This window comes from Cygnus atratus, chromosome 17, assembly GCF_013377495.2.
Source record: "Cygnus atratus isolate AKBS03 ecotype Queensland, Australia chromosome 17, CAtr_DNAZoo_HiC_assembly, whole genome shotgun sequence".
Classification (NCBI taxonomy): domain Eukaryota; kingdom Metazoa; phylum Chordata; class Aves; order Anseriformes; family Anatidae; genus Cygnus; species Cygnus atratus.
The window spans coordinates 11,471,910-11,496,799 of NC_066378.1; the positions used below are offsets into that span (position 1 = coordinate 11,471,910).

At 56.3% G+C, this 24,890-nt stretch overlaps 1 protein-coding gene across 14 annotated transcripts in view; it reads left to right on the forward strand.

The window, feature by feature from the left end:
• Positions 1–2,082: 2,082 nt before the first annotated feature.
• The window catches only part of NCOR2 (nuclear receptor corepressor 2), a 235,881-nt gene continuing 213,073 nt past the window's right edge, over positions 2,083–24,890 (forward strand). For all 14 annotated transcript variants that reach the window (XM_035565016.2, XM_035565023.2, XM_050714116.1 and 11 more), the window contains exon 1: positions 2,083–2,394. The gene's annotated coding sequence lies outside the window, so the exon portion shown is untranslated. The remainder of the gene's footprint in view (positions 2,395–24,890) is intronic.

Sequence of the window (24,890 nt, forward strand, 5' to 3'; positions counted from 1 at the left end):
AGGGGAAGATGTAGAAATGCGGTGAAACCATCCCCTCTATTACAAAAGCAATGCCTCTACTAAAAGCCTGTATTGATGCTGCGATGCCAGCCCACCTCCTTCGGGACCGTGGTCGTCCAGATTGTAGAAATGCAGTCAAAGAATCCATCTATGCTCTGGTGGGATAGGCAGCCCTGCTGAAAAGTGTGTTCAACCCTTACGGATTTTTTTTTTTAAATACATTTGATTATAATGTTGTTCTGAGGTCAGGAGAATCAAAACGCCTGGCTCCTGGCTGCAGTAAAATTAACATCTGAAGCCTTTTTGCAGTGGTACAGGACTTGCCATCCATTCATTAAATGAAAGCTCCCTGAGAAACACCGCAGATAACAAAGAAAACAAGGCACAGCTCAAGTAATGCTAAGCGGCTGGAGCAGGGACACCCCACAATGCAAGGCTGATAGAGCCAGTCCTTTATCTTCAGAGATAATCGCATCTTCCAGAGGAAGGTTTGATCCGCCACGTTGCCTCACAAGGCGCTCAGCCTGCCAGACGGACATGTACAACCAAGGACTGAAAAATGCAGGGAAGGGGCATGCGAGGCAAAGCTGTGCTTGCAGCGACTGCGACCTTTGCAGGGACGTGCACCTTTGCTGGTGCCAAGCCCGAGCAGGTTGCCAGCACCTCGCAGAGCAGGAGGGAGGAGCGCGGCATTGCAAGGTTTTGGGGTGTCGCATCGCCTGCTGGCACGCGCATGGGGCCGTGGGAGGTGCAAGAGGGGTGAACGTCATGGAGCTGAGCAAGGCCAAGCGCAAGGTGCTGCACTCAGGCTGGGGCAGCCCCAAGGCTGGGCGGAGGGTGGACGGGGAGCAGGAGGAGAAGTGCTCGGGGGTGCTGGTGGACGAAAGGCTGGACACGAGCTGGCACCGTGTGCTGGTAGCCCAGCACCCAGTGACTGGTCCCCTGGGCTGCATCAGGGGCAGCGGGGCGAGGGAGGGGATCGTCCCCCTCTGCTCGCCCCCGTGAGGCCCCACCTGGAGGGGCCCCAGCACCAGAAGGACGCGGAGCTGCTGGAGCGGGGCCAGAGGAGGCCGCGGGGTGCTGGGAGGCCGGGGCGGCTCCGCTGCGGGGCCAGCCGGGAGCTGGGGGCGTGCGGCCTGGGGAGGAGAAGGGCCCGCGGCTGGCAGGGCCTAGGGGGGAACCCATAACTGGGGTGCGGTGATGGGACCAGGGGGATCAGGGATGTGATGGTCTCCTTGTATTCTGCTCTGGTGAGGCCGCACCTTGAGTGCTGTATTCAGTTTTGGGCCCCTCACTACAAGAAGGACATTGAGGCCCTGAAATGTGTCCAGAGCAGGGCTACGAGGCTAGTGAAGGGCCTGGAGCACAAGTCCTGTGAGGAGCTGCTGAGGGAACTGGGGTTGTTTAGTCTGGGGGAGAGGAGGCTCAGGGAGACCATACTGCTCTCTGCAACTGCCTGAAAGGAAGCTGTGGGGAGCTGGGGGTCGGCCTCTTCTTGCAGATAACTAGTGATATGACTGGGGGGAATGGCCTCAAGTTGCAACAGAGGAAGTTCAGGTTGGAAGTGAGGAGACATTTCTTCTCAGAAAGAGCGGTCAGGCGTTGGGACGGGTTGCCCAGGGAGTCACGGTCCCTGGGGGCGTTCACGGAGAGGTTGGACGTGGTGCTTAGTGGGTGACATTGGTGGTTGGGGGGGAATAGCTGGACCAGACGATCTTGGAGCTCTTTTCCAACCTTAATGATTCCATGATTTTAAACCAAACAGGGCAGGTTTAGATGAGATACCGGGCAGAAATTCTCCACCAGGAGTGCAGCGAGGCCTTGGCACGGGCTGCCCAGAGGCGGCGCCCCCGGGGGCACCCCAGGCCGGGCCGGCCGGGGCCGTGAGCAGCCCTGCCGAGGGTACGCGGGGCCACCCCCCCCCTCAAGACTCCCCAGCGACACCGGGGGGTGCCCGGCGCTGCAGGCGGCCTCGGCGCCTTTAAGGCTGGCGGGCGGCGCGGCCCCGCCCGGCGGCCGGAGCAGGGAGCGGAGCCCGCCCGCCTCCCGCCCGCCTCCCTCCCTCCCTCCCGCCCGGGCAGGGCAGGGCACGGCTCGGCTCGGCTCGGAGCGGCACGGCGCGGAGCTGCGCCCGCCTACCACGGCTCGGCTCGGCCGGGCCCGGCTCGGCTCCCCGGGGAGAGGCAGCCCCCATGGCTCTGGATTTATAACCACGGCGCAGATGGCGGGGCCGAGCCCCCGCGCCCAGCGCTGCCCCGCCGGCCGCTGAGGCGGCCCCGCAGCGGGAGGAGGAGGAGGAGGAGGAGGAGGAGGAGGAGGAGCGGCGGCGGCGGCGGCGGCGGCGGCGGCACCCGAGGAGCGGCCATGGGGGGCGGCAGCCGGCGGCGGGATTAGGTAAGGCAGGAGCACCGCGGGGGGGCCGGCCCCGCAGCGCCCCCCCCCCCCCCGCTAATTAGCGCCGCCCCCACTAATTAATTAGCGAGGGGTTAAAGGGGGAGGAGGGGTTGAGGGGGGGGGGGGGGGTCGGTTGCAGCCCGGCCACGCAGGACCCGCCGGCAGCCCACGGGGGGGGGGGGGCGGCGGCAATGGGAAATGTGTTTTTTTTGTGTGTGTGTGTTGTTTTTTTTTTTTTTTTTTTGGGGGGGGGGGGGGTATGGAGCAGTGTTAATTGCTGCTAATTGCGGCGCCCAGGGGCCGAGCGGAGGGGCTGCCAGGCAGGTAGGTCGGTGAGCCAGCCGCGGTTACGTAAAAATGAAAATGTGCACCGAGAGCGGCAGAGCGGGGAAGAAACTTTCTTTTTTTTTTTTTTTTTCCCTTTTTTTTTTTTCCCCTTTTTCCCCCTCTCCTTTCCCTTTACCCCCCCACGGAAAGCTCCCCCCACGCGAGGCAGCCTGGTGGCAACGGGTGGCCGGGGGGGCTATGGGGACAGGCAGCCCCCCCCCCCCCCCCCCCGCAGCGTGGCGGTGCTTTTCGGCTGTTTTTTTTCTTTTTAAAAAAATCCCTTTCAATTCTGCTTTATTTCTTTCGGGCTCCCGCCCGACGTGCATATTTGAAGCCGGTGGTTTCACGCTCGCCGTGAGAGCCCAGGGAGATGAATCTGCATCAGAGGCGCTGCTCGGCGCCGAGTGGGAAATCCAGCCCCAGGCGAGGCTCGCCCCGCTGCCCCCAAAACGGGTCCCTTGGTGGCGAGGGACGGCCCCGAGCCCCCAGACGTGGGGAGCTGCAAACGCCAGGGCTGGCTTATCCGGAGATGCGGCGTTCGGTGGTTCCCGTGTAAATATTGACGGTGGGTAAACAGGGCCGGTCTGCCGGTGTCTGCAGGCAACAAGTGTGCGCTTCTCTCCCAGCTGCAGCCTCCGGAGCGACGCTTTTTTCCTCTGCAGATTCTCATAATTTCCCGTTCCCACTTCTCCCGCTGCCCTTCCTGCTGCTGCCGTGCCCTGGCGATGCACAAGGAGCGGGCCGCGGTGGGTGCGGGCAGCTGCCTGCCATGCGGGCTGCTGCCAGAGCCACCGGGGCCGTGGAGCCCAAAGGCTGGGGGATCGGGGCCGTGCTGACCCCTCTGAACCCCCCCCCATGGGCAATGCTGACCCCTCTGAACCGCCCCCCCCCGCCTCCCACTGCTTCAAACCCGCTGGATGCCCCTGCCTGCGCCCGGCTGGGTCTGCTCCCTGAACTTTGTGTTTTGGGTCAGCTCAAGAATTTGCCCCGGAGGGCCGTGGCGCTGGAGGTGATCTGTGCAGCGGGTATTTCCTCACGGCGCCCTGTCGGCTCGCAGGCGTTTATGGTTTGAACTCTGCTGCGACCTCTCCCTCGGTATTCTCACAAAGCAAAGGTTGGGGCTTTGAGTGCCTGGAGACGTCAGGGTTTTGCTGAATCCGGTGTTTTTAATCTGACTTTGGAGGTGATGTTGTTCCAGTGGTGTTCCTCGGCTGTGTGGGGTGAGAGTTTTTGCGTTTGGCTAAGGTTTTATCAGCAAGGTTAAGGCTTGCTGTGTGATTTCAAAGAGATGGTTTGATGGTGATAATTCATAAAGGGGAGGAAAGTGAGTTGGGACAACTGGGTTGGTGTTTCCAACTCCTGTGAAAGTGGCAACAAAACTTCCGGATGGCTTTCGTGAAGTTGTGCTTACTCCTCTGAATTTCGCCGCTGACACATTTGGTGACTCTGGGGCTTAGCTCTGCCATCCTGGCTCCACGGTGTGCCTGATGCTGTGCCTCGTGTGGGGAGAGCGGAAAGCAAGGCTTGCGAAGAGCTTGCAGTCCGAGTCCCGAGGTGCCACGGGAGGGAAGGGAAGTTCTGCGTGTGACAATATTTTATAACTTCAATTGGGTAAGTTTCAGTATGAGAGATACTCTCGCAAAACGCGTTTAGTTTATTGAAAGCAAATGCACTCAAACCCTACTTCGTTGTTGCCAAAAGGGAAAAAGTAGAAGCTATTTTTGGTGCGAGAGAGGAGATGGGGCATGCACATGTCTGGGGCAGGAAAACACTGGTACTTTGTTCTTCTGGCTTTATGTGGGTGGTGGTTTCTGTTATTTAGCTGTGTGTTTCTGCCAAGTTGCAAAACATACCTGGTTCTGAAAGCCCTGCAGAGGTCAGGGCCTGCTGCGGAGCTCCGTGCAGGACCGCCTCCCGCGGCGGGGCTCCCACGCTGGAGAGGAGGGTGGATGCTTCTGGCTTCACAGCTTGGGTGCCAGGGAGGTGACGGGCGTTTCTTCACGACAAGATCTGGACTGAAACCATAAACTCGCTTCACGCAAGCCACCAAGCAGCTGCTGCTTGGCAATACCTTTCGTTTGCTAACGGCTGTGGCTGGATTTGGACCAAGCCGCCTCGAGTGGAGGTTGTACCCGTCCCTGGAGCCATCCCGCGCCAAATCCAGAGGGGGGTTGGTTCAGCCGTGTTCCTGTCCTGTAATTACAAGACCCAGTCTGGTGAAGGCAGTTCTGTTATGATTGGCGATGAAGGCATGCGTGCAGCTGTGCCGATAGCGACACGTGGTAATAATAGAGCTGCCCGTCTCATCCCCGCAGCAGCTCCGGGCTGCGCTGGCTGGAATTGGTCGGAGCAGACGTCCTCGTGTTTTGTGACATGCTTGTGCGTTGTTTGGCCCTTTGATGCCTGCCAGCGCTTCTCCTGCTGCTGGTTTGGTTGTTAGTGACCCAGGAATGTGCCTCTGCCGAAATTCAGTCCTGGGTACAGGTGGGTCGTCGTGGGAGAAGCCCACTTAAAGTCAGCCGTAACCTGCGTGTGTGAGTGAGCGTTGTCTTCTGGCTCTTTGGAAGGGAGGAAAGTTGTGATCTCCCCAGTTCTATGTGAGTGGGTAGGAAAGGAGGATTAAAGGGGTAAATTTTCTGGAGTGGGCTTTGGGCAGGTGATTTGAGCAGTGGCAAAGGTGTTGGGCTTGAGAGGTGCAGCGCTTGGGGTGCAGCGCTACCTGTCCCTGACCTGATGGCTCATTCCGACCAGATTTATGGACAAGTCTGAAAATTGAGGCCAGAGAGGTGGCGTGTGGTTCAACGTTTCAAACTGTTTTGGTGGTGAAGAGGAGTCCCTGCCCCATGAGTGCTCTGTCCTCACTGCAAGGGTTCCTTCTTGCGAACGGCGAGGGGCTGATTCTCCTGGGTTTTGTGGCTGCGAGCAGCGATCCACCAAGTGCAGGCCGCGGGCTATGTGCAGGGGCGGGTGAGGATGGGAATCCAGGGCAACGTGTGCTTGAAAGGACGGTTTTCTTCGTGCAGCGGCACTTCGGTGAGCTGCAGCGCGCTTCGGTCCTCGCGGAGAGATTTCAGCAGAGAGCAGGGTCGGCTCTAATGGAGCTGGGAACGAGGCGCAGCAGCACCCAGTCGCCGCTGTGATCACTGGCTGAGGCTTTTGCGGTTGCTTAAGGATTTAGGCATCGTGGGGTCGTGGATCCTCATCTAGGATGCCTTGATATAGGCTTTGGCGTGGCTTTAATTGGGGTCCTTGCTGCATGTTGACGTGTGAGAGCAGTGGAGAATTGCTCCTTATGGCTGGACTTGTCCTGGCACACAGGTGTCAGGGTCGCGGATTTACCCTGTGGTGCCCGAGGGTCAGATTTTTGTGTCGTGGAAGAAAATGGAAATGGGTCTCATTTATTGAGCGTGGCTAGAGATGCTTCCTGAAAAGACGGCTGAAGAGGGGAGCCAGGCCTCTGGATCAGCGGGCATCAAAGTGCCCCCAGAGCCTGGTCCAGGCGAGGGAGGGAGCTGCTGGGAAGGGAAGGGCAGGAGGGCAGAACAGCAGAAGGAAATGCGTGATTTGGCAGTTTTGGGAAGTGAGCCCTGACCCACACACGAGGCAGCAGCGGGACTGTGCTGGGAGTTGAGAAATCCGGGTTGTGCCCCCAGTCCCCTGCCCACCCCTCTTGTCACTTCCCTTCTTCCCAAGCCACCAGCAAGCCTCGGGGGCACGGGCTGGCTTACCGAAGGCCAGCAGCCTGCCCCAGGAGGGGCTGCAGTCGCCTGGCCGGTGGGCCGAGTTGGGCTTGGAGGTGTCCAAGAGGAGCCTGCAGGGGAGAGGTGACCGGTGCTGGAGGAGACGTGGCCAGGATGGACGTGGAGGGGCTGCGGTTACTGCCCTGGTGTGAGGGCTGGGCGACGGGGCGAGCAAAGCAGCCGGCGTGGCTACGTGCCCGCGGGTGGCGCGGGGAATGCCTCCGACTGCTCTGAAGCCCCGGAGCACCGAGCAAACGTTAACACGTGTAAAGGATGGCAGCTTTGTCTAGTTACAGGGAAGGGAAGCGCGCTCCAAATTAACTTTGTGGTCCGTGAAACTGAAGGTTAGTTTAAAAAAAAAAAATAATGCAAATGAAAATGCTGAAGTTGTGCAGAGTCGCTGAGTGTGCTGCTCGTTGTTTAATGCCATCCATTTTTTTTTTCACTCCCGGTCTGTGTTTTTGGCTTGGGAGCAAATTACAAGCAATATCAGCTTACGCTTGGATTTGAACCCGCATTGCTCTTAGTCAGCTGAAATATTTCCCCTTATCGCCGCTCCCATAATGTTTATTTTAGAGCGGATAGCATCACTGCTTTTCTGCTAGCTGTAGGGAAGAAGCCAGCCTTTGAAACAGCCCAACACCTTGGAAAGAAATGATCTCAAAGCTGGTTCCGTTTCTGAATGAGATACAGCTTCATTTTCCATGGAGAGTTTTATGCAAGGCTGTATCCCGGAGCCGCTCGCAGCATTAAAAACCCAGGAGGCAGCAGATGGATGAATTGCTGACAGATCTGAAATTGTATGACAAACATAAAGCATTCAGTCGTGAGGCCAAGGCTGGAGGGAGGTTGCGGGAGGGGGGGAGGAGGCGACAGAAAGGTTGAGTAAGTTATTCTGGGCAGGAGAAACGGTGCTGGCAAGGCAAACTCCAGCAGGTTCAGCCTACAAGAGGAAGGGAAGGGCTGGGCCCGGCTTCACGTGGAGGGACGTGGCGAGGAGCATGTTCCCGTCAGGGCAGGCAGCCGTCGGGGAGGAGGAGGAGGAGGAGGAAGGGCTCTGAACGCAGCCCGGGCAGCGGCAGGATTCAGGACGAGCGGGCTGCCCTCGGAGGAGACAATGTGGTGGGGCTGACATGGTTTCCTCCGGTGGGAAGTGCTCCAGGGGAGAGTGCCAGCGCCTGGGGAGGCAGGGGATGTTGTGGGTGTTGTCTCGGGGAGCTGCAGGCCCATCTGCAGCCCTCCGGTACATATGTCGAGGGAGGGAGAGCCGGCAGGATTTCCTCTCTGCGGCGCTGGCTCCCGAGTTAATAACTAACCGAGCAGTCTGGGTTTATCCTTTCATTGTGGACGAGAATTATTTACATAATACCACTCAGCGTAACCTTTATTTAGCATTGTTTCCCCGGTGTAACGCCGGACCTTGTGGCGGTGCCCAGAAGCGCGGTTTCGGCCCCAAATCCCCGGGGCGTTAACCCTTACCGCCTGGCCACTCTTTTCCCTGCATGTGCAGGCAACCTGCGGGAGCTCTCCGGTGGCGTGTCCGTCTGTCGTGTGGCTTCGGGGGCTTCTACCTCGCCTAAGTCCTGCTTTCTGCAGGCTGTGGGCTGGTGCTCAGCGCCGTGATCTGAACGCCTTCCACCGGCTCCGTGAGCAAGACAGCTAATGTTTGTTCTGTGCGTGTTTGGGCAGAAGGGTTTGTATTGTGATCTTTCATTTTTGCCGTGTCTTTACATTAAAGAAGGCAAAATGAAAGAAAAGTGTCAGCCCCGTGGGTGGAGGATGACAGGATTTGGGAAGGTTCCTGACGGAGATCATCCCGTCGTCTGTGCTCGGTCCCCGGGGACTTGCATTCCCCCGGGCAGCCTTCATCCTCCTCGGAGCGCATTGCCGTGGGTTTTGGTAGGGGAGAGTGAAGGGGTGTCTGGGATGGCACGCGAAGCCGGGCTTCCCGAGAATCCCCACGGCCCTGGCTCGGACGATGGAGGATGTCTTCCTCTCCGCCGCAGGATGCGTGGGCTTCTCTCGGGCTGCGGCAAACAATGGGAAGTTGGCTTTCCATAGGAAAACGTTTTAAAACCGTGTGAAATGACCCCAACGGCTGCGTTCCTATAGGACCAGGTCTCATCATGGTCACTGGGTAAATAGCTCAGTCTCGGGGCTCTGCAGGCTCCCAGAACGGGTACTCCCAGTGCTGCAGGAGCTCTGCTTAGCGCGTGGTTTATCGGCGCAGCACCTGGCTCACAGGGCAGAGGCACTTTGCAGCCCTGGACAAGTGTTTACCACCGAGCCCTTGTCATCTCTTTGGCCTGGTGTTGCAAGGAGCTGGTTCTAAGGCTGCGAGCCCCCGGCGATTTACCCCGGGCCACCCAGTGGTATAACAACGTCCAGCCTGGGCCACAAGCAAGTGGCGGCCTGCCCTGCCAGACCTGCCGGGGGCGATGCGCAGCCTGCGTCGGTTCTGTGCCAGCGCTGCGGACGCTACCTGACGGAGCCTGAAACTTGCTGGAACAGAGGTGCCTCGTTAACACCCTCCTCGAACGAATTGTAACTGGCAGGGTGAGTTTGTATTGGATCCGCGCTGCCAGACGTGTGACTGCAGCGTTCCTCAGCCGCTGCTCGAAGCCCTGCAGCCTCGGCTACCGACTCGCCAAGCCCTCGCCATTACAGTCATGCGTTTTGTGATCTCATGTGGTATGTAAATCCTGGGCGTGGAGCAGCCGTGGTGTTTGCTATCAGAGCTGTGCACTTGGGAAGTCTCTCTAGTCGTTTGCTCGCGGGGGGGTTCCTGCATCGAGGCTTTAAATAACTGCATCCCTTCTGCTTTGGCACAAGGCTTTCTTCTCTTTGAAGGGGGTGACTCCCACCTGTTGGAAAGACCTCCTCGATCAAGCGCTGCCCTTGTTTTTCTGCAGGTACCGTGTCCTGTAATTCCATTTGGTAGCTGCTTTCAAAATGGAGCCTGGAAAGCTCTGCCTCTTTTTGCCTCTGCTGCAGTTTCGAGCTCATGCCAAAGTCTCAGCTTCATTTCTAGGTCACCCGTCTGCCCTTTCATTTCCCCCCCTCACGCTGAAGTTGGCCGGCTTGTTTTGATTTGGTAATACGTGAGGTGGTGTCCACAGACAAAAACAGGCAGCCCAGTGAAATCCGTGTTTCCTTGCAGCCTTGTTCCTGGTGTGTGTGTGAATAATAATTTCCAAATGCTAGACCAGAAGTGATTAAAAACCGTCGAAGAAATAAAACGCAGCAAAGTCTGCACGTTATGGGAATCTGTGTATCCAGTGTTTTGGGAAAAAACTCTGAACTGGCAGTGGAAAAAGCCATCGGTATTCTTCCTTGAGGCTTTCTAGTCTTAACTAACTCGCTTGGAGGGTGCCGAGGAGGTGGCCCCGTGTGCCCGTGCTGGGGCTGGGGCTGGTGGTGGTGCCACTGCGTGTGCTCTGCGGACCTGGTGGCCACCGTGGGCTGCTGGTGAGATGTTTTCGCACGGCCCCTGTGCTGCTGGCTCGGCTGCACGCTTGTGGCTGGAGCTGCTGAGCGTGACTGGTGGCGGGGTGGAAGGCTTCTCCACGCCCCGGGTGGATGCTCGAGAGGAGGTCAAGAGCCGAAGATCTGACTGGGGGGCAGTGTGTGGTGTTGGAGTGCTCTGAGCGAGTGTAAGTGGTTGTTTGTTACTGAGCTGCGAGGCAATGGGCGCTCGGAGGGTTTTGTGCAACTCTGGCGTTGGGGCCGTGGAGCAGTTGTCACGTGTTAGATGCACCGAGCGTCGCGCCGCGTCCTTGTTCTCGGAGTGGGTGATCCTGCTGACAGCACGTACAGGAGGTGTCAGCCAGCCCTTGTTTCTGCTTTCTCTCTTTTTTTTCTCCATTTGTAGGTTTTAGTCTTGGCTTTGTTTTGCTGTCCTGACGGGTAGCTGCTAAAAATTTTTGCGTCTTTAGATCTCTGGTGTTTTTGGGGCTCAAGGTGCAGTGACTAGAGAGGCACGTAAAGAGCTGCTGCGGTTTTGGTCCAGCACCCAGCCAGCTGCCTGCAGCGTTCCTGAGGGCTGCGTGGTGACGGGCTGAAGTGCTGCAGGATTTGGGGTTTTCTCCAGCATTATGAAACAAAAGTAGAGAGACGTAAGTGCGTACCTTAAGGCTTGTGTTCTTGTTGTCTCTCTCGCTGTGGGAAGCTAAGGCTTGCATCTCCATCGAGACTGGTGTTCCTGCAATCCAGAACGCTTGGTGGATGTCGTGAAAGCTGGGAAATGAGTTTGCTTTGCCCAGAGTCGTGCTGCGGAGCCAGACACAGGTGTGCAAGCCCTCTGGTTGCTCCTGCTTCCCCACCATGTGAGTTTTGCTATCAGCTTCAACAGGACAAGAACTTTAAGTTCTGTCTGTGGCATTCCCCCCGCCCCGTTTTGTCCAGTCGTGCTTTCGAAAAGCCTGCGGATTTCTCTGCAGGAGGTTTTGCTCCCCACACAATGCGCCCTTGTGCTCGCCTCGCTCTAGTTCCTTGTTTCATGCGGAAACACCTTGAACCTTTGGCGGAGTTGGAAGGCGGGTGCGGAGGCAGACCCCTGGCCGCAGGCACGGGGCTGTTCCAGGAAGAACGTGTCCGTGCACGACGGCGGCCCCGCGTTACCCGGGGTCGGACGTGCCTGGCTAACGCAGGCGCTCCCCGCGCTGGGATCGGCGAGGCTGCGCGCCCCGGATGTCGTGCGGAGGCTGGTCCCTGGCGTGGGGAGGCTGCAGCCAGGAGTAAGAGTGTTGGCGCTCGCCTTCGTGAACTTGGAACGCTTCGCCAGCTAATTCTTAGCCAGGTAACCGGGGCTAAAATACCTGGTGTAAAGGACGTGCCCAGGAATGTTGCTAACCTGGGGCCTGATCCTTCCTTCAGTCGATCCGGTTTTGCATAAATGTGATAAAGACGCCCGTGGTGTCTTGGCCTGGGAGCCCAGATTGCAGCCTTGTTGTACGAAGCAGAAGAAATGCCTAAATAAATACAGCAGCTTTGCCTTGCGGTCTTGCCAAGTCAATTTGGTGTGTACGTTGAGAAGTCAGAACAATTAGTTACGGAGACAAATGGGTCTGCCCTGCGCTCCGCACCCTCGTCACACGGCCGGCTCGGAGCCTCGCGATAAGCGTAGCAGCGAAATCTGTATTAAGCAAGCAATTAAGGCATCTGCAAGAGGGGAAAAAAAAAGTGGCAGCTTAACATTAACCTGCTGAGAAAGGTGGCGCTGAGCTGCATTCCTTAATGGGTTTGGGGCTATCTGTCAAGCAAGGCTGAGCTTTTTGACTTTTTCCACTGCCTCTTGCTGATTTTAGGATAAGTTTCGGGGCTTCCCACTTTTGAAGGAGCTTGGCTGAACTGCAAATTGCCTTTTCTCTCCCACTTTCCTAAATCTGCCGTTCTTCTCTATGAGCAGTGGAGTTTTGCTGGCGTGCGTCGAGTAAGGGATAAATGTGTGTTGCATGGCAGATTTGTGAGCAACTGAAATGATGTTGATCATAAAAGGGCAGAGTGTAGCTAATGACACTTAAAATATGTGCTTGTTTGGGGAAATGCTCTAACTCTGGACTTTTTCCAGGCACCAGAGCAGATGAAAGAGATTTGGCTGTGTGTGCAGGGAGTGTGGGGAGACGGGCAGCTCTCAGTCACTTCTTTGATGGCAGGGGTTGGGTTTTTAAGAGCACTCAGCATCTTTTTGGTTGTTAACACGCACAGGGCAGGCTGGGGGGCAGATCTCGCATGGGTTCTGTTTATTTCCGTGTGTGAATGCGTTTTCTCGCCGTGCCGTTAACCTGTTTGCTCTCCAGCACTATTTTTAGCAGCCGTGTGATCTGTGGCCAGGAGCCTTCCCGCGAGCGGTGTTTGTGCAGTGGCAGCAAGGGCCAGCAGTCCCCGGCCCCGGTCCCACGCAGGGACGCCCGTGTGAAGCGTTCCTCTCCGGGCACCGTGCCTATGGTAACCGAGTTGGTTACAGCAAACTCGACTAATTAACCTAACGAAGAGCAGTTTCCAGGCTGAGTCTCTCCCCTTTGGATTTCAGGGCAGTGCTGCCTGCTGCACCACCAGCCTTCGCAGGCAGTGCTTCTCAGCGTGCTGTCTGCAGCGGGTTTTCCTTCCTAGGACCCCGTGAGCTGGGGCGAGTGCCCGAGCTGCACTGATGCAGGGCCACGTGCCCTGCTCTGAACGCCCGCCTCAGGTCATCATCAGCTGCGGCGTTCCCAGGAATTAGAGGAAGGTCCCGAAGCGGGTGAAACTCGCTGTGATTTCCTCCTCGGTCTCGGTGAGGTGAAAGCAAGTTTTAAGGACGCTTTTCTGCCTCTCCTCTGTCTCTGTGCTGCACTGCGAGATCCCTGCCGCGCCGACGTCGCTGTTAAAACCCAGGCAGATCCGCAGGCTGGAAACAAAACAGCACGTCCTGGAGGTGTCTGCGCACGTCTTCTGGTCTCCCCGTCTTAATGCGCTAGTTAAGGGCATCGCTGCTTTGGACCGTTTCTCCTGGGTTTAATTATTATTTCAGTGATTGGAGCTGCAGACTGCAGCAGGGGCTAAAGGAGTTCAGCCTCAATTAAAAGCGGCGCTGTGGCAGGCGGGGAGCGGCAGGCAGCACTGCTATTCTCAAGTGTCTTCGGCAGGCCGTCGGAGCGCCATGTGATCGGTTCAGTTGAGAAATCCGAGTAGGCAGAGAGCAATTTCTGGGATAAACCTTGTGAGTGCTTCTCAAAATAGCCTGAAAGCACGGTTTTGCTTTCCACAGCCCCTGCGAGCCGGTCAGAATGTGAGGCGGATCACTAAATATTGTTAACCTCTGATCTCCAGCAATCACGTGTGGTTTTTCAGTTTTTTGATGCTGCCTCTGGCATGTTTGAGCTTAGAGGATTTGCAGATCCACGTCTTTTTAGCTTTAATTGTAAAGGCTGGGAACTTCTCGCTGGCAGTTTCGGGATTTTGTGTTCGTTTCGGCGGAGCTGCCATCGCGGCGCAGTCGCTGACCCCGCGGCTCCTTGGGTTTGACCCTTGGGAGCCTCTCGGGCAGGCTGGCAAACAAATGTGCTGAGAGAGGAGCACATGAGAGCAGCCTGAGCCGTTCCTCTGGTCAGTCATTGACTAGGACTCTTGTTTCCCTTCCTTTGAAGCTCTGCCTAATTGCTGGTATTGCGGCCCTCGTGCGCTGGTCACCTGCGGGGGATGCCGGCTGCTCCCTACGTGGCCGCGCATGACGTCCCGGGCGGCGTGCGAGATAGCAGGGGGGTTTGAGAGAGCTCGGGGCTGGAGTCGGGCCTTACTGGGGAAGAGATTGTCATCGATACCCCTGGGATCTGGCATCTTTATAAATACCCTCGCCAAGCTCGATTAGAGCGTGCGGGTTCACGTTGGTTCATTTGTTTTGGAGGAGGGTGGGGAGCGTCCCGGGGCTGTGGGCCCTGCGTGTAATTCCTGTCAGCAGTGTGAGATATCGGTGCTGCTGAGGGCAGATCTCTTAAGTGTAGCAGCAGCTGGGAGGAAGTGACTGCTTCAGACGTGGCTGATTTCAGGCCTGAGAGATGGGGGTGAAATTTGCACACCTACAGCTGGTACTATTGCACGGATGGAGACCCATGGATGGGCCTGGTGCCATTTGGGTGACCGAAAGCTTGTAAAGCAGCTTGGAGGTTCTTGTTCTGCCTCTGTTTTCCATCCTTATTTCCCTTAAAACCTCTGGGTGACACTCAGGAGATGCTGCAGGACTTGATTCTGCCGCTGAGTTCACGTAGGAGAAGGGAGAATTGCTGCTTTTTGTTGGGGATAATAATCGGCTTGTCTCACACGCTCGCTATCTTTCCGGCTCGTGGGTTTGTAACCGGGAGAGAACTGCTGGTGAGGGCTGACAGGCACGCGGGGAGAGGTGAGGTCCCTGGGTCCATGGCTTTCTGTGGGCGTTACTTAGGGAACTTTCTTCTTCTTCACGTATTTACTGTTGTGCTGCTGGAATCGAATTTTATTGGCAAAAACGCGGTTTCAGTGGATATTTGAATTCACCCTACTACTTGCCATGGGGCTCTTAGGCTGGGATTCCAGCAGCATCCCTGCTCTTGCTGCGGGCCGGGCTGCGCTGCTCTGCTCTGCTCTCCCCCTCTGGACCCGGCCGCCCGCAGGGAGCAGCTCGCCCGCCGCGTACCGAGCCGAGCCCGTGAAAAATGTGCTGCGGCTGACAGTGATTTGGAGTAGCCCTAGAAAATCATTTTCTGCTGGTGGATAGCGCCAAACCGCTTCCCTCCGTTCCCCCCGCCCCAAAACAAAAGGGGAGATGAAAGGATTCATTAGGAATTATTCACTCAGCTCTGCCGCCTGTCTGAGATCTGGCTGTCTACTTTCATCCCCGAGCTCGGGAGAGGTCAGAGGGCATCTCCCCGGGGAGGATTTGCTGTTGACTGAATTGCACTCTGTCATTATCCTCCCGGATAACGAATGCAGCGGCCTCATTGGCACCGGCTTCAGAAAAAGCACGGTCATCTGCATGCGGCCTTGAGGCAAGGGGCGAAAACCCAAGGAGGGCGGCGCAGAGAACCTCACCGTGTGGGAACGGCGCGGGACGGGGCGGCGAGCGTGATGCCGAGAGGTCTGTAGCAGCTGGGGACCCTGCCGTGTCCCGCTCCTCTGCTGAAATGGGGGGCACGCAGCAAGGGTTTAAAGGACAAACCCTCTTCGGCTGGGGTGGAGATGGCTGGATTTGTTCCTGCTTGCCTTGGTGGAAAATGTGGCATGCTTGCGACACACTTTGAAATCTTTTAATGAGATCTAAAGCAGTTTTTTTCTTTTCTTTTGTTTTGTTTTCAGATAGGTTTCTTGAAAGAAAAACCTAGAAATCCCCCTGAGCTATAATTGCTATGTGTTTTGAATTCAGCTGCTATCTTGGAAGAGCTTTTCCGGCAGCTGATTTGAAAACAACCTTTGCCACGGTTTTGTGGATTGTCAGTCAGCGCTGAAGGATCCTGAAGTTGCTGGTGGGGAGGAGAGAGGTGTTTGGATCGATGTGCTGCGTCTTTAGTTCGTGTTACAAAATACCCAGGCATGTTTGAGAAAAATGCGGTGGTGAGAGGCAGTTTTTCTTTTTTCTGGGGTTGGAGGGATGAAAGTTTCGCTCTCTGGAAGTGAGTAAGAAGCAGTTGTGGGTACCTGAGCCCGTTGGGCTGCCTGAGGGAAGTAGATAGGCCTGAACAAAGCTTTCGTTTTAAGTCCTGATTCCAGATACCACTGCCTTGCGCCTTGCTCTTGTGCCTGCCACGGTCGTGCAAGGCTGTGCCCTCCTGGTCTGTGGCTGCACATCACTGAAGTGCCTGGGGGTGGCCAAGGGTAGCCCCATGAAGTCGAGCTATCCCCGTAAAGCGAAGCCTTAGGCTTCAAAAGTTGGCCTTCGCTGCCTGTAGGCTCAGGCAGTCGCCTGGAAGATGCTGTGATAAAATTGCTGGCCCAGGTAATTTGCATCCTGATGGTGTGCAGCAGCAGAGGACAAGAGTTTGTTTATTTCTGTCATCTATCTTGCTATCAGCAGTTTATGAAGTAGCCTTTTGTGTTACGAGGCAGTGTGTGCAAGTGCACATTTAAATGGTTAGTAAGAATATCCAGTTGCTAGATTGGGTCAGATTACAGGCGAACAAATACAGACAATGGCTCACATCTGGATGTCGTGATGGTACTATAAAGGGGTACAACAGGAGGGGGTGGTCTTGGTGAGTTCCAATCTTACACCTGAAGCAGGGGGGGTAATTGCTCGAAATCACTGTAATTCTGCCACTGGCTTCAGATGAGGTAAAATTATCCTCTGTTGTAATAAGAAATAAAAAATACAGCAGCCTGGAAAACTCATGTTGGCGTAATCCAGCACAAAGTGCGTGGGGCTGGTTGTGAATCACTTTAATTGCTTCTCGGGATCCGATCCTCCAGGTCCTCGTTGTTGCAAGGAATCCTTCTCGGAAGGGCGATTTTCTTTGCGGCTGACTGCGCGGTGCATGACGGAGCAGTGGCTCGTAGCCTTGATGAACTAGGGCAGAAGTAGATCCCTTTATTCAGGCAGCCCCATATAAGCCTTTCCTATTCTATACCGGGCCCCAGTTTGCCTACGTTATAAATATGTGGCTGCATGCTTGTGTGTGTTTCTTTTTTAAGCCGAAGGCAACCCCTTAAGCTCTTTTCTGCAGGTCTGTTCAAGCTGGGGCATGGGGAATTCCTAAGAGGATTATCATGGTTTACTTGATACAGAACTTGAACTTGAGCAATGGCTTATCTTATCAGTGATAAAAGACATGGAAATGAAGTTTACGTAACCGAGGAGGCCTTGAACATGGCTTTTTTTCCTCCCCGCTGGAATGACAGATCTCTCGAGTTCCTTCCCTCTAGCAGTTGCTGTGTTTTCTGCTTTCTGGCATGTACTTCCCAGGTACCGCTGGCCTTCAGTTATATTCAGTTATATTCAGTTACGCGTTTTGCAGCAGGTCCCGGCACCTGAGGAAGCGGTGGGAAGAGGAGGGCTGCGGAGGCTTGGCGAGAGAGCTTGGGGACTTGCTGCTTTTGCTGGAAAGCGTCCTGTCCAGGCTGGAGACTGGGGCAGGTCGCAAGCTTCTGCGTTGTTCTGAGCTTGACAGGGCACTTGACAAGGCATGTCGGGGTGGAACAATGTGCTGGTGCTTGGGGACAGAGAGGTGAGGCAGCCGCTCGTGTGCCGTGGGAGCTCTGCGCTGCTCCCGGGCAGTTTCTCCCCTTCAGCTCTACCAGATTTGGGTGGATTTGCTTGCCTGGATGTCCTACCCCTGCCTCTGCGCTGCGTGGGAGGAATTTCATTTCTGCAGCTCCCGCTGTCACAGACTGTGAGGGTGCCACCGAGGGCCCGGCAGCACCGTGCTTCCCACGGAAGGGCTCCGCGGGGCTGGCGGGCTGACAGCGCTCATTAGAGGGAACCTTCAGGAAATGCCGCGCAGCCCGCGCCCAGCTTTCTGGCTCCGGGCACATACAGCATTTACACCACGCTTCTCCAGTTTCCCTTGAGGCCTGCAGCCGCCTTGGCCATGCCGCCTGCCCCACGGCGTGGGCTCGGGCCTGGCTGCGGGGCTGCGGGCACTTGCTCTGCCCCTGCGTGTGGCACCGAATTCCTCTCCTGTGGTCTCCTCAGAGAGGCCCCTGTGGGGCCGTGGGTGAAGCCAGCACCGTGTTTTCACGCTTTTGTGCAGAGTGTGAAGGGCTGAGGAGCGCGGTGCCTGCAGAGCAGCTCCTCTGACATGTGAGGGAGTCACCTGGGATCAGCTCTTCTGTCTGCAGGGCGACCTGCTCGCGTGGCAGCGTGTGGAGCTGAAGGCCGAACCCCCGGCCTTGGGATTTGAAGATTTTTCTCCGTCTGTCTTGATTATGTTTCTCTACCCCAAGCGGGGTGGGAGAAAGGAGATAGCACGGTGCCTTGCGCTGATAAGCGGTGCTGCTAGGCTAGTTAAGCACCTGCAGTACTTTGTGGTGGTGGGGCCTTGGGCTGCTTTGGTGTGGGAGGTGCTGCTGTGCACGGCTCTGGGACGCGGTCCAGGCCCTGAAGAGCTTGCCTCAGAGCTAGGTGAGGTATTTTCCTTCCTTGCTGGGAGCGGGACGGGAGAAATCGTGTCTGAAGGGTGGGATTAGGGGATGTGCTTGGGGCTGGCCTCTCTGCCCCCAAAAGTTTGTGGCTTGCGTGTCTTCTGCAGGCCAAGGGGTGGCTTTTCCTGCAGCAGCCAGGAAGAAGTCTGGTGGCTGAAGATGACCCACCGGCTCGTGTGAAACCCCACTTTAATACCATTTGCTCCCCGCAATAGTTATTTCACGAGAGGCTCGTTGCTCAGATTTGCCTGGTGGGGAGGGGTGGACACACTGCCTCGAGCTGCGGACTCTTGGCCGTGATGGCTCTGACCGCCCCGCTCCTCCAGCGGGGGTTTAATTTCCATGGTGCTGCAAAAGCTTCCCCAGCGCCCGGCTATCAATTGGAAAGCGGTGGGGGGGGTCCGGGGGGTGGTGGGGGAGGGCTCGTGGTCTCTATGGCAACCCGCAGACGATAAATGGATCGATGTGCTGCTCTGCACCGCCTGAAACTCCAGCGGGGCTGCCTTTGCCTGCCAGAGCCCTCTGCGGGGCCGTCAGCCTGCCTGCTGGGCCGGAGGGTGCTGGGTGTCGGTGCTGCGGCTCCCATTGGGGTTAGGGGCAGACATCGAGTCCCTGGAGTTTGGGGAGGGTGAATAGCACCGGTTTGTTTCCCCCTCTGCCACTTCTCGAAGCCCCCAGCTCTTTCTGCACCAGCGCGGGGAGCTTTGCGCTTCCCTTTCGCGCGTGGGACCTGCAGGGGCCCCGTCGGGGCGGCGGGTGAGGACGGCAGGTGAGGACGGCTGCCTTTGTGCCCACTTCTGCTGCTGGTGGTGCGGGTAAACGGAAAACCTGCCTTCTGGGCTGCTGCCCCGGTGTTTTCACAGTGGCCAGATTTACTTAACAAAAGAAAATATTGATCTTCCCTCACTGCATTTCATACAGGCTTACCCGTGTCAGAAGTTTCCGAGCCGCTGCTTTCACACCGGTCTCCCCGGTACCGAGGGCTCTGGCGCATTGCCTGGCTCGGGGGGCAGCCCCCCAGGACCGCGGTCCCTGGGGTTGTGTTGCCGCAGGCAGTGGCAGCCCGGCAGGGTGTGCGCCTGCTCCCTGCTCTGCTGGCAGCACCATGGGATGATCCCGGCTTTCCTCAGGACCTCTGAGCACTACAAACCTAAGGGGCCGCTTGCTTTCGGCACTGGAGGTTGGTTGTGGCACTGGAGGTCTGTGCAGATAGCTGGGATCTGAGGCGCCGCCTGGCCTCTGCTGCGCTCGCATCTGGCCGTGTCAACGTGTTTTGCTGGAAGGGAAGGGAAACTGTTACTTTCCCTTCTATGAAGGGGCCTGGAGAGCTGAGTTGCCAGAGGCAGCGCCTGAGGCTTGTGGTGAAGCTGGGGATACGTTGCAGGGCTCCCAAGTCCCGGTTTTCTGCCCGGACTGTGATATCTGGGATGAGGGCTGGTATCTGTAGGGCTCTTCTCACCTTGATTTCCAAATGCCTTTCAGGATGATTGGAGGGATTTGGATTCCCCAGCCTAGTCTGTTTGGGCAGGGGCGCGGGGGCATTTTGCTTCTAATTTGTTGTGTTATGTTTGTAATTTTGTTCATGCAGACGGAGCGACCCGCTGTCTGCAGCGGGGTGGAAAATCCCCCAAGTATGCTATGAAATCATGTGTCTGTCGTGGCTCTGTCTGTCCGGCTCCGCCTGTAACCCCTGGCGTGCCCTGCAATGCTGTTAATGGGGTGGTGGCCCGTAACTCATCCGGCGCCCGTTTCAGGGATCGCTGCTGCTTGCTCGTAGGACAGTCTGGCCAAATGAGCCGAGCCCGTAATTCTCCGTGGCGCGCCACTGAAGTGCCCAAGAAATCTGCCATCTCTGTTGCCTTGCGGAATAATTTATGGCTCTCTCGACTCCAAGCTCGTACAAATCGATAACTTTTCCTGTTTTTCTTTTTTTTCAGTAGCAGCTTGGTTAAACTCTCCGATTCCTTTGAGCTGCTGCTGTTGAAGGGCCCTGACTCGCTTGCTTCCCGTAGCCGTGCCTTCCTTTCGCAGCAGAACCGAGGCAGGCTTTGCACGGAGCTGGCTGTCCTCGCCGGGACACCTGGCTCGGGTTCCTGCGGGCGGATCTGGCTTCCCGAGTGCCTTCTCTGAGGTCTGTTGTGTCTGCCCTGTGTTTTCCAGTCTCTGGGCTGGGGCTGTTAAACCTCCTGCTCCGAGGCAAAGCTGCAGAGGTAGGAAAGGTCGAAGTGTTTTGCTTTTCCATCCGAGCACCGTGGTGCCAGCTAGCAAGAGGGAAAGGCGGCTGCGGGAGTGACTGGTGGTTGCAGGAGGCCAGTCCCTGCCAGCAGCTCGGCAACCCCTGCAGCCCAGTAATTTGGATATGGATATGTTAATTTATTCCTGCAATTTCTAGGCCTGTCTCGGAACGCTGAAGTGCTCCGCTGATCTTTGCTCCCTGTCAGACTCGGAAACGAAGCCTGAAGTGTACCAGTAACAGCTGTGCCCTTCGTGTTGGGTTATTATCCTTTCAGAATTTAATAACGTGACACCCCTTTTTACTGGATAGCTTGTCCTTCCCTCTAGGAACAGATCGATAACAGACCTTGTATCTGCTATTTGGATGTAATTGCCGGTGTCAGCTGATGTCTGGTGCTGCTACTCCGACCGGCCCTGGAAGCACGGCAGGCTGCGGGGAGCGAGGATTTCATTTCCAGGCTCGTGCTGCACCGCATCCTCAAGCCTGGGCGGTGGAGGTTGTTTTAGAGAAGTTTCCCTGCTCCCCTCTCTTCCCGCTTGCATTTCGTGATGCGTGGGAGAGGGGGAGAGCAGAAATGAACCCTCCGAAGGCCGTGGCAGAGAGCTGCGTGAGCCACACTGCTGCATATCGATGACTGCGAGGAAATTAAAGCTGACTGCCTGGCGCTGGTCGCGCCCTGCGGAGCATACAGATTTCTGGAGGCTGGCTGTCGGTGGAGGAAGGGTTAGGCTTTGTGTGGGGAGCAGGCGAGAGGGCTCTCCATTGCAAACAATTATTCTTCCTGAGTCTTTAGGGTAATTGAAGAGGGTAATTGCTGTACTTCCATGCATGTAATCCACAGGTTGCCTGGGGAGGAAGGAGGAAATGATTCGAGCGTGTGCAGGTAGTGACAAGGGGAGGCTTACTCCAGGGCTGCTTGCACCCTGCCTGGTCCTCTGCTTCCTCGCTCAGGTTTCCATCTCCCTCGTTACAGGGAGCGTCTGCAGGGTAATTAGCGGGCTGCAGAGCTGTGGGGATGGAGGCAGGGTGGTGTGCTGCAGCTAATTTGAGGACTGTTTCTCAAGGGAGCAGCGCTTTTTTTAGTAACTGGGTTTGAGGTGAGGATTTTGTGCATAACAATACAGGAATATAGTAACTATAAAAAGTCTGCGGCGTCCAGAACCGAAAAACTACTTTATAAATATTTCCTAGCGGTAGGATTCGCCTGCATAATCCCCCCCAAGGAAAGAGAACCGGTGATTAATGCCTGGCTCCATCCCGCTTGATCCCTAGGCGCAGCGTGCCGTATTAAATATGGCTGGCTGCTGGTATCTCACCCTTAAAGGGAGGTGCAATATTAGGTTATACGAGGTCTGTGCAGCTGGTGGTGGAAGCCCACGCGCTGAGATTCCTGCCTCGCTTCAGCCTGTGGCAAAACTCCCTTAGATGGAGCCGAGGCCGGGCTCTCGCTCTGTGTATTTGTTTAATCGCCCTGTCTCCAGAGAACGCAGAACTGCCGGGAAACGCAAACCCATTTCATTAAGAATACTCGATGCCCATTTTCGTAGCTGAGAGCTGTGTGCCATCGTGGGCACGGCGTTGTTTATTTATAACACCTGCGCTCGCGGCGCTGTGCAAATCATCGGGAGGATGGGATGAGTTCCTAAAGCCTGGGGCAGGGGGGGTGTTGGGAAGTACAAACCCTGCCCCGCACAGCTGTGCGCTGCCACCGAGCAGAGCTGTGACCCGCCGTTGGCCTGTGCTGTGCTTCCCCTCCACCCCCTCTTTTTTTTTTTGCTGTATTTTCATTATTATCTCTATTTTTGTACCCAATTAAACTGGGAGGTGGAGGGGAGGGAGAGCGGAACAAGACAGACGGATATAATGGGGCTAAATCCTGCCCAGCTGTTTTCACAGCAGCCATCTCCCTTGCAATCCCAAGGAAATAAATGCTCCTCTGGAGGGTCCTGATGGTTAATGATGATTTGAGGAGCGCGCACAAACAGCTCTGCAGATGCAGCCCGCCTGCGCGATTCCGGTCATGCAGAGAGCCCTGGGACCCCGCTCCTCTTGCAGTCAGTGCGATGATAAATCATTCATAGCCTCAGCAAATGCAATTCTCCTCCTCGCTCTGCACATCAACAGCCCAGGACCCTGAAGAAAGCCTGCGTTTGTGGTCCTCTGAGGCTGAGGCAGGCGCTGCGACAGCTGGGAGCATCTTAAATTAAAGTAATGGGAAGGGCTCCGAGTGCGTCGTCGTAAGAGCAATTCTGTGTGGGATTTTTGTTTGGTTTGTAGCAGTCCTGGGGTAATGAAGGGAGAGCAGGGATGTGTTCCTCTCACGTCCTGACAAATCAAAATTACTGCTTGTTTTGTAGGGATCCGTCCTGCTCCGAGGGACAGGAGGCGAAGAAGGGCAGGGGCCCCGCGGTCCTGATTTCAGTGGAGAGCGTGGGTTTGTCAAAGCCTCCTGGTTTTTGGTTTTTACAGCTTGAAACGTGCAACAGACTGGCTGGGTGAGCCTGGAACTGGTGACAGCTTTGAGGAGTAGCTTTGTCCAGTGGTGTCCCCAGAGCTGGGGAGAGCAGCAGCTGGGTCCAGTGCCACAGAGGAGGCGAGGGAGGATTGGGACCTCGCGTGGGGCCTGGTAGGCCTGCTTCCAATGCTCCTGCTCTCCTTCCCGGCTGGGCTGGCCCTGGGCACGTCAGCACTTTCCTCCTCTCCGTGTGCACTGCTTCAGCTGGTTGGCGGTGGGCTTTACCCCTCTGGAAGGCCCGGGTAGGAAGGATGCCCTCTCAGATTAACAACTGCCACCAGCACGTGCAAGAGAGGAGGGTCTCTGGACTGGAGAAATTCAGTCTGTCTTTCAGACAGAAATCTAGCCCTCGGACTTGGCTCCCTTAAGTGGCTGAGCTAATTTGGGTTTCTGGTTATGAGCCTCACGCGGTGAGGTACTACAGGGAGAGGGAAAAACACACATGCACCTACACATGCTCTAGAAATATGTCAGAGTCGGGCTTGCTGAGAAATTCAGGCCCAAGCATGACCTACTTTAAGGCTGTTAAAATCTGCAGGGGAATGCCCTCTGGATTAGATCAGCGTGATCCTATCAATTTGTGCTCTGGGCTGGAGGAAGCAGTGACTGAGTTGCTTATTTTCCCCTTTTGCACATGTAGCGAGGGAAGGCTGTGGTTTTTTTTCCCCAAGCACTCAGACTCGAGAGCAGAGGAGGTACGTTTGGCAAGCACAACACCGTGGGCTCCGCCGCTCCAGCAGAGCACGGTGCGGGCAGGCAGCCGTGCTGGGGACCGCCCAGCCCCTCCGTCTGCCCCTCTTGGTCCGGGGGCCAGCAGAGGCTTGGGCTATGTGGGACTTGGTCGTGGGTGCTGGGAGAAGGTGCTGATCTCCCCAGCACCCTTCTGAGAGCTGGCTGTTTGGGTCTGTTGGTCGGGTTTGTTCTATTTGTCTGCTCTGCTACACCCTGAGAGACACCTCAATAAAACGCGAGAAATGTTCCAGCCCGGTCTCTTTCCCCTCTCGTCACCAGCCGTGGTTTATGCAGGAGCAAGAAATCTGTATTTTTCCCAGCTAACAAATTACTTCCAGAGCTCAGCAAGGACGTGCATGTCCGCGGCGAGAAGGAAATAAACAGGGAGGCTGTATTTAATTTCAGCGTCTGCCAGAAAGGGGGAACCAAGCACTTGCCAAGGAAAGATTTTTTTGGAATGGAGGTGTACCACGCTTCATTTTCCAGGAGACTTTCTGAAAATAAAGACGCTGTGATGGAAATAAAGCTTGCTGTGATGAAGAGAAATCAGTACCTGTTGGCCGGGCGTCCAGGCTTTGATTACAGAGGTAGCTTTGCCTCGGGTGGCTCTGGGGGGCTTTCAAAGAGACTTTTCTCCGATCTGCAGTACCTGGCGCGGCACGAGGAAGGAGGAGCAAGGGCTGTTTGGTCCACCGGTGTGAATTGTTCTGCCAGACTTCAAAGAGACGTGGAAATACCCAATCTGTCGCTTTCAAAGGGAGGAATAAAATATTCTGATACATTCTAAATGGAATTGCATCAGCAGCGCCTCTTCCACCCATGCCTTTGAGCTGTTCACTGATCTTTCTGATTGGGGTAATGCAGTGAGGAAGATACAGTATTCCCTGGAGGGGAGCAGCTTGTGAACATTACTGCTCAGTCAGCCTGAAAAGCTCCATTACAGACAGATTTAGACCCATCTTTGTACACCGAGAGGCACAGCCTGACGTCCAGCAGCGGGCTTTGTCTGGAGGACAGGTGCACGTTGAGCCGAATTATATTTAGCCTTTATGTGTCTCGGGCGTACCGATTTCACCTGCCGCCTCGGGGGGGCTGGCGGAAGGCTCGGGGCAGGCCGTGGTTACCCGTGTGTGTCCCGGCCATGAGGCATCCCCAGCAGGACCGCAGCCTCGCCTGCGTGGTCCCATCTGTTCCTGGTGGCTGCCGGGCACCGAGTGAGACATCCTCGGTGACACCGGGAAGGTGAGGGGGGAGCTGAGCTGCCGAAAACCCGGCTGGTATTATTGATCTTCTTCAGCTCTTGCGTGTCCCTGCCAGGCTTCTGTGTGATAACCCAGTGGCTGTGGGTTGCGCTTGCTGCTAG